Below are 7,500 nucleotides of genomic sequence, written 5' to 3' on the forward strand. Positions count from 1 at the left end.
GCCCTCACCAAGGCCGAGCGTGTGCCGATGGTGGTCGAGGCAACCGCCCGCACCAGGGCCCAGCGTGTGCCGATGGTGGTCGAGGCAAGCGCCCGCACCAAGGCCGAGCGTGTGCCGATGGTGGTCGAGGCAAGCGCCCGCACCAGGGCCCAGCGTGTGCCGATGGTGGTCGAGGCAAGCGCCCTCACCAAGGCCGAGCGTGTGCCGATGGTGGTCGAGGCAACCGGCCGCACCAAGGGCCGGCGTGTGCCGATGGTGTTCGATGCAACCGCCCGCACCAGGGCCCAGCGTGTGCCGATGGTGGTCGAGCCAGGAGCCCGCACCAAGGGCCGGCTTGTGCCGATGGTGTTCGGGGCAACCGCCCGCACCAGGGCCCTGCGTGTGCCGATGGTGCTGGGGGCAACCGCCCGCACCAGGGCCCAGCGTGTGCCGATGGTGCTGGGGGCAAGCGCCCGCACCAGGGCCCAGCGTGTGCCGATGGTGCTGGGGGTAACCGCCCGGACCAGGGCCCAACGTGTGCCGATGGTGGTCGAGGGAACCGCCCGCACCAGGGCCCAGCGTGTGCCGATGGTGCTGGGGGCAAGCGCCCGCCCCAGGGCCCAGCGTGTGCCGATGGTTATCGGGGCAACCGGCCGCACCAGGGCCCAGGGTCTGCCGATGGTGCTCGAGGCAACCGCCCGCACCAAGGCTCAGCATGTGCCGATTGTGATCGAGGCAACAACCCACACCAGGGCCCAGCTTGTGCCGATGGCGGTCGAGGCAAGTGCCCGTACCGAAGGGCAGCCTATGCCGATGATGGTCGATGCATGTGCCATCACCATGCGTCATCATGTGCCATTGATGGTCGAGGCCTTGGCCGAAGTTCGATTTTGAGCCACGGTGCCCATGCTTGGCTCCAGCATGTGCTGGTGCCGCATTTTTTTCACTCGGGACAGCATCGCCGGAGCATCGCCGGAGCATCGCCGGAGTACCGCCGGAGAACCTGACCGGCGGCATTGGGGTTCCGGCGATTGGGAGGGGGGCCGGGGGGGTGTGCGCACATGATGTGCGATGGGTGCTGGTACTTGGCCTTGTGTTGGCCCCCTATCCCTCATCAAACCTCTGAGAATTCACACCCCCTTAAAGAGCATTTGAGATTTTACAGGTTTGCTACCAGTAGCCGTTAAAGTGTCTGAAATGGGGACACTTTTTTCAAACGGTCACAAAATCTTCTCTACTTCGAGTTTTTAGCTGAATTTTTTTGTGCATGCCAACAAAAATAGAAGGATCATGCCTACAAAATTTGGGGCCAAAAATCCTTATAAAAAAATTTTAAAAAATCCCGAACCGCAAAAAGTTTCGAAAATCATGAAAAATAGAAAACGAGTCATCTTCCAACGAAACTTCACGTGAAGGCTTAGGGGACCATTGTATGAATTTACAAGCCATAAAAATGGCATTGGCACGGCAGAAATTTAAAGATGTGCCTAAACCCACCAGGGCCCAGCGTGTGCCGATGGTGCTCGAGGCAACCGCCCGCACCAGGGCCCAGCGTGTGCCGATGGTGCTCGAGGCAAGCGCCCGCACCAGGGCCCAGCGTGTGCCGACGGTGGTCGAGGCAACCGCCCGCACCAGGGCCGATAGTGTGCCGATGGTGCTCGAGGCAACCTGTCGCACCAGGGCCCAGCGTGTGCCGATGGTGATCGAGGCAACCTGCCGCACCAGGGCCCAGCGTGTGCCGATGCTGGTCGAGGCAAGCGCCCGCACCAGCGCCCAGCGTGTGCCGATGGTGCTCGAGGCAACCGACCGCACCAGGGCCCAGCGTGTGCCGATGGTGCTCGAGGCAACCTGCCGCACCAGGGCCCAGCGTGTGCCGATGGCGCTCGAGGCAAGCTCCCGCACCAGGGCCCAGCGTGTGCCGATGGTGGTCGAGGCAACCTGCCGCACCAGGGCCCAGCGTGTGCGGATGGTGCTCGAGGCAAGCGCCCGCACCAGGGCCCAGCGTGTGCCGATGGTGGTCGAGGCAACCGCCCGCACCAGGGCCCAGCGTGTGCCGATGGTGCTCGAGGCAACCGACCGCACCAGGGCCGAGCTTGTGCCGAAGGTGGTCGAGGCAAGCGCCCGCACCAGGGCCCAGCGTGTGCCGATGGTGGTCGAGGCTGCCGATGATGGTCGAGGCAACCTGCCGCACCAGGGCCCAGCGTGTGCCGATGGTGCTCGAGGCAACCGACCGCACCAGGGCCGAGCGTGTGGCGATGGTGCTCGAGGCAAGCGCCCGCACCAGGGCCCAGCGTGTGCCGATGGTGGTCGAGGCAACCTGCCGCACCAGGGCCCAGCGTGTGCCGATGGTGGTCGAGGCAAGCGCCCGCACCAGGGCCCAGCGTGTGCCGATGGTGGTCGAGGCAACCGCCCGCACCAGGGCCCAGCGTGTGCCGATGGTGGTCGAGGCAACCTGCCGCACCAGGGCCCAGCGTGTGCCGATGGTGGTCGAGGCAAGCGCCCGCACCAGGGCCCAGCGTGTGCCGATGGTGGTCGAGGCAACCGCCCGCACCAGGGCCCAGCGTGTGCCGATGGTGGTCGAGGCAACCTGCCGCACCAGGGCCCAGCGTGTGCCGATGGTGCTCGAGGCAAGCGCCCGCACCAGGGCCCAGCGTGTGCCGATGGTGGTCGAGGCAACCGCCCGCACCAGGGCCCAGCGTGTGCCGATGGTGGTCGAGGCAACCTGCCGCACCAGGGCCCAGCGTGTGCCGATGGTGCTCGAGGCAACCGACCGCACCAGGGCGGAGCGTGTGCCGATGGTGGTCGAGGCAACCGCCCGCACCAGGGCCCAGCGTGTGCCGATGGTGGTCGAGGCTGCCGATGGTGGTCGAGGCAACCTGCCGCACCAGGGCCCAGCGTGTGCCGATGGTGGTCGAGGCAACCGACCGCACCAGGGCCGAGCGTGTGCCGATGGTTCTCGAGGCAAGCTGCCGCACCTGGGCCCAGCGTGTGCCGATGGTGGTCGAGGCAACCGCCCGCACCAGGGCCCAGCGTGTGCCGATGGTGATCGAGGCAACCGACCGCACCAGGGCCCAGCGTGTGCCGATGGTGCTCGAGGCAACCTGCCGCACCAAGGCCCAGCGTGTGCCGATGGTGGTCGAGGCAACCTGCCGCACCAGGGCCCAGCGTGTGCCGATGGTGGTCGAGGCAAGCGCCCGCACCAGGGCCCAGCGTGTGCCGATGGTGGTCGAGGCAACCGACCGCACCAGGGCCCAGCGTGTGCCGATGGTGCTCGAGGCAACCTGCCCCACCAGGGCCCAGCGTGTGCCGATGGTGGTCGAGGCAAGCGCCCGCACCAGGGCCCAGCGTGTGCCGATGGTGGTCGAGGCAAGCGCCCGCACCAGGGCCCAGCGTGTGCCGATGGTGCTCGAGGCAACCGCCCGCACCAAGGGCCGGCTTGTGCCGATGGTGTTCGAGGCAACCGCCCGCACCAGGGCCCAGCGTGTGCCGATGGTGGTCGAGGCAACCGCCAGCACCAGGGCCCAGCGTGTGCCGATGGTGGTCGAGGCAACCGCCCGCACCAGGGCCCAGCGTGTGCCGATGGTGGTCGAGGCAACCGCCCGCACCAAGGCCGAGCGTGTGCCGATGGTGGTCGAGGCAAGCGCCCGCACCAGGGCCCAGCGTGTGCCGATGGTGGTCGAGGCAAGCGCCCTCACCAAGGCCGAGCGTGTGCCGATGGTGGTCGAGGCAACCGCCCGCACCAGGGCCCAGCGTGTGCCGATGGTGGTCGAGGCAAGCGCCCGCACCAAGGCCGAGCGTGTGCCGATGGTGGTCGAGGCAAGCGCCCGCACCAGGGCCCAGCGTGTGCCGATGGTGGTCGAGGCAAGCGCCCTCACCAAGGCCGAGCGTGTGCCGATGGTGGTCGAGGCAACCGGCCGCACCAAGGGCCGGCGTGTGCCGATGGTGTTCGAGGCAACCGCCCGCACCAGGGCCCAGCGTGTGCCGATGGTGGTCGAGCCAGGAGCCCGCACCAAGGGCCGGCTTGTGCCGATGGTGTTCGGGGCAAGCGCCCGCACCAGGGCCCAGCGTGTGCCGATGGTGCTGGGGGCAAGCGCCCGCCCCAGGGCCCAGCGTGTGTCGATGGTTATCGGGGCAACCGGCCGCACCAGGGCCCAGGGTCTGCCGATGGTGCTCGAGGCAACCGCCCGCACCAAGGCTCAGCATGTGCCGATTGTGATCGAGGCAACAACCCACACCAGGGCCCAGCTTGTGCCGATGGCGGTCGAGGCAAGTGCCCGTACCGAAGGGCAGCCTATGCCGATGATGGTCGATGCATGTGCCATCACCATGCGTCATCATGTGCCATTGATGGTCGAGGCCTTGGCCGAAGTTCGATTTTGAGCCACGGTGCCCATGCTTGGCTCCAGCATGTGCTGGTGCCGCATTTTTTTCACTCGGGACAGCATCGCCGGAGCATCGCCGGAGTACCGCCGGAGAACCTGACCGGCGGCATTGGGGTTCCGGCGATTGGGAGGGGGGCCGGGGGGGTGTGCGCAAATGATGTGCGATGGGTGCTGGTACTTGGCCTTGTGTTGGCCCCCTATCCCTCATCAAACCTCTGAGAATTCACACCCCCTTAAAGAGCATTTGAGATTTTACAGGTTTGCTACCAGTAGCCGTTAAAGTGTCTGAAATGGGGACACTTTTTTCAAACGGTCACAAAATCTTCTCTACTTCGAGTTTTTAGCTGAATTTTTTTGTGCATGCCAACAAAAATAGAAGGATCATGCCTACAAAATTTGGTGCCAAAAATCCTTATAAAAAAATTTTAAAAAATCCCGAACCGCAAAAAGTTTCGAAAATCGTGAAAAATAGAAAACGAGTCATCTTCCAACGAAACTTCACGTGAAGGCTTAGGGGACCATTGTATGAATTTACAAGCCATAAAAATGGCATTGGCACGACAGAAATTTGAAGATGTGCCTAAACCCACCAGGGCCCAGCGTGTGCCGATGGTGGTCGAGGCAACCGCCCGCACCAGGGCCCAGCGTGTGCCGATGGTGCTCGAGGCAACCTGTCGCACCAGGGCCCAGCGTGTGCCGATGGTGATCGAGGCAACCTGCCGCACCAGGGCCCAGCGTGTGTCCATGGTGGTCGAGGCAAGCGCCCGCACCAGCGCCCAGCGTGTGCCGATGGTGCTCGAGGCAAGCGCCCGCACCAGGGCCCAGCGTGTGCCGATGGTGCTCGAGGCAAGCGCCCGCACCAGGGCCCAGCGTGTGCCGATGGTGGTCGAGGCAACCGCCCGCACCAGGGCCGATAGTGTGCCGATGGTGCTCGAGGCAACCTGTCGCACCAGGGCCCAGCGTGTGCCGATGGTGATCGAGGCAACCTGCCGCACCAGGGCCCAGCGTGTGTCCATGGTGGTCGAGGCAAGCGCCCGCACCAGCGCCCAGCGTGTGCCGATGGTGCTCGAGGCAACCTGCCGCACCAGGGCCCAGCGTGTGCCGATGGTGCTCGAGGCAACCTGCCGCACCAGGGCCCAGCGTGTGCCGATGGTGCTCGAGGCAACCTGCCGCACCAGGGCCCAGCGTGTGCCGATGGTGCTCGAGGCAACCGACCGCACCAGGGCGGAGCGTGTGCCGATGGTGGTCGAGGCAGGCGCCCGCACCAGGGCCCAGCGTGTGCCGATGGTGCTCGTGGCAACCGACCGCACCAGGGCCGACCGTGTGCCGATGGTGCTCGAGGCAAGCGGCCGCACCAGGGCCCAGCGTGTGCCGATGGTGGTCGAGGCAACCGCCCGCACCAGGGCCCAGCGTGTGCCGATGGTGCTCGAGGCAAGCGCCCGCACCAGGGCCGAGCGTGTGCCGATGGTGGTCGAGGCAAGCGCCCGCACCAGGGCCCAGCGTGTGCCGATGGTGCTCGAGGCAACCGACCGCACCAGGGCGGAGCGTGTGCCGATGGTGGTCGAGGCAAGCGCCCGCACCAGGGCCCAGCGTGTGCCGATGGTGGGCGAGGCAACCTGCCGCACCAGGGCCCAGCGTGTGCCGATGGTGATCGAGGCAACCGACCGCACCAGGGCCGAGCGTGTGCCGATGGTGCTCGAGGCAAGCTGCCGCACCAGGGCCCAGCGTGTGCCGATGGTGCTCGAGGCAACCTGCCGCACCAGGGCCCAGCGTGTGCCGATGGTGCTCGAGGCAACCTGCCGCACCAGGGCCCAGCGTGTGCCGATGGTGGTCGAGGCAACCTGCCGCACCAGGGCCCAGCGTGTGCCGATGGTGGTCGAGGCAACCTGCCGCACCAGGGCCCAGCGTGGGCCCAGCGTGTGCCGATGGTGGTCGAGGCAACCTGCCGCACCAGGGCCCAGCGTGTGCCGATGGTGCTCGAGGCAACCGACCGCACCAGGGCGGAGCGTGTGCCGATGGTGGTCGAGGCAAGCGCCCGCACCAGGGCCCAGCGTGTGCCGATGGTGGTCGAGGCAACCTGCCGCACCAGGGCCCAGCGTGTGCCGATGGTGCTCGAGGCAACCGACCGCACCAGGGCCGAGCGTGTGCCGATGGTGCTCGAGGCAAGCTGCCGCACCAGGGCCCAGTGTGTGCCGATGGTGCTCGAGGCAACCGCCCGCACCAAGGCCCAGCGTGTGCCGATGGTGATCGAGGCAACCGACCGCACCAGGGCCCAGCGTGTGCCGATGGTGGTCGAGGCAACCTGCCGCACCAGGGCCCAGCGTGTGCCGATGGTGGTCGAGGCAACCTGCCGCACCAGGGCCCAGCGTGTGCCGATGGTGGTCGAGGCAACCTGCCGCACCAGGGCCCAGCGTGTGCCGATGGTGGTCGAGGCAAGTGCCCGCACCAGGGCCCAGCATGTGCCGATGGTGCTCGAGGCAACCGACCGCACCAGGGCCCAGCGTGTGCCGATGGTGCTCGAGGCAACCTGCCGCACCAGGGCCCAGCGTGTGCCGATGGTGGTCGAGGCAACCTGTCGCACAGGGCCCAGCTTTTGCCGATGGTGATCGAGGCAACCGGCCGCTCCAGGGCCCAGCGTGTGCCGATGGTTATCGGGGCAACCGGCCGCACCAGGGCCCAGGGTCTGCCGATGGTGCTCGAGGCAACCGCCCGCACCAAGGCTCAGCATGTGCCGCTGGTGATCGAGGCAACAACCCACACCAGGGCCCAGCTTGTGCCGATGGCGGTCGAGGCAAGTGCCCGTACCGAAGGGCAGCCTATGCCGATGATGGTCGATGCATGTGCCATCACCATGCGTCATCATGTGCCATTGATGGTCGAGGCCTTGGCCGAAGTTCGATTTTGAGCCACGGTGCCCATGCTTGGCTCCAGCATGTGCTGGTGCCGCATTTTTTTCACTCGGGACAGCATCGCCGGAGCATCGCCGGAGTACCGCCGGAGAACCTGACCGGCGGCATTGGGGTTCCGGCGATTGGGAGGGGGGCCGGGGGGGTGTGCGCACATGACGTGCGATGGGTGCTGGTGCTTGGCCCTTGTGTTGGCCCCCTATCCCTCATCAAACCTCTGAGAACTCACACCC

This window comes from Durio zibethinus, chromosome 20 (assembly GCF_047325235.1).
Source record: "Durio zibethinus cultivar Kanyao isolate XHJ-2024 chromosome 20, ASM4732523v1, whole genome shotgun sequence".
Classification (NCBI taxonomy): domain Eukaryota; kingdom Viridiplantae; phylum Streptophyta; class Magnoliopsida; order Malvales; family Malvaceae; genus Durio; species Durio zibethinus.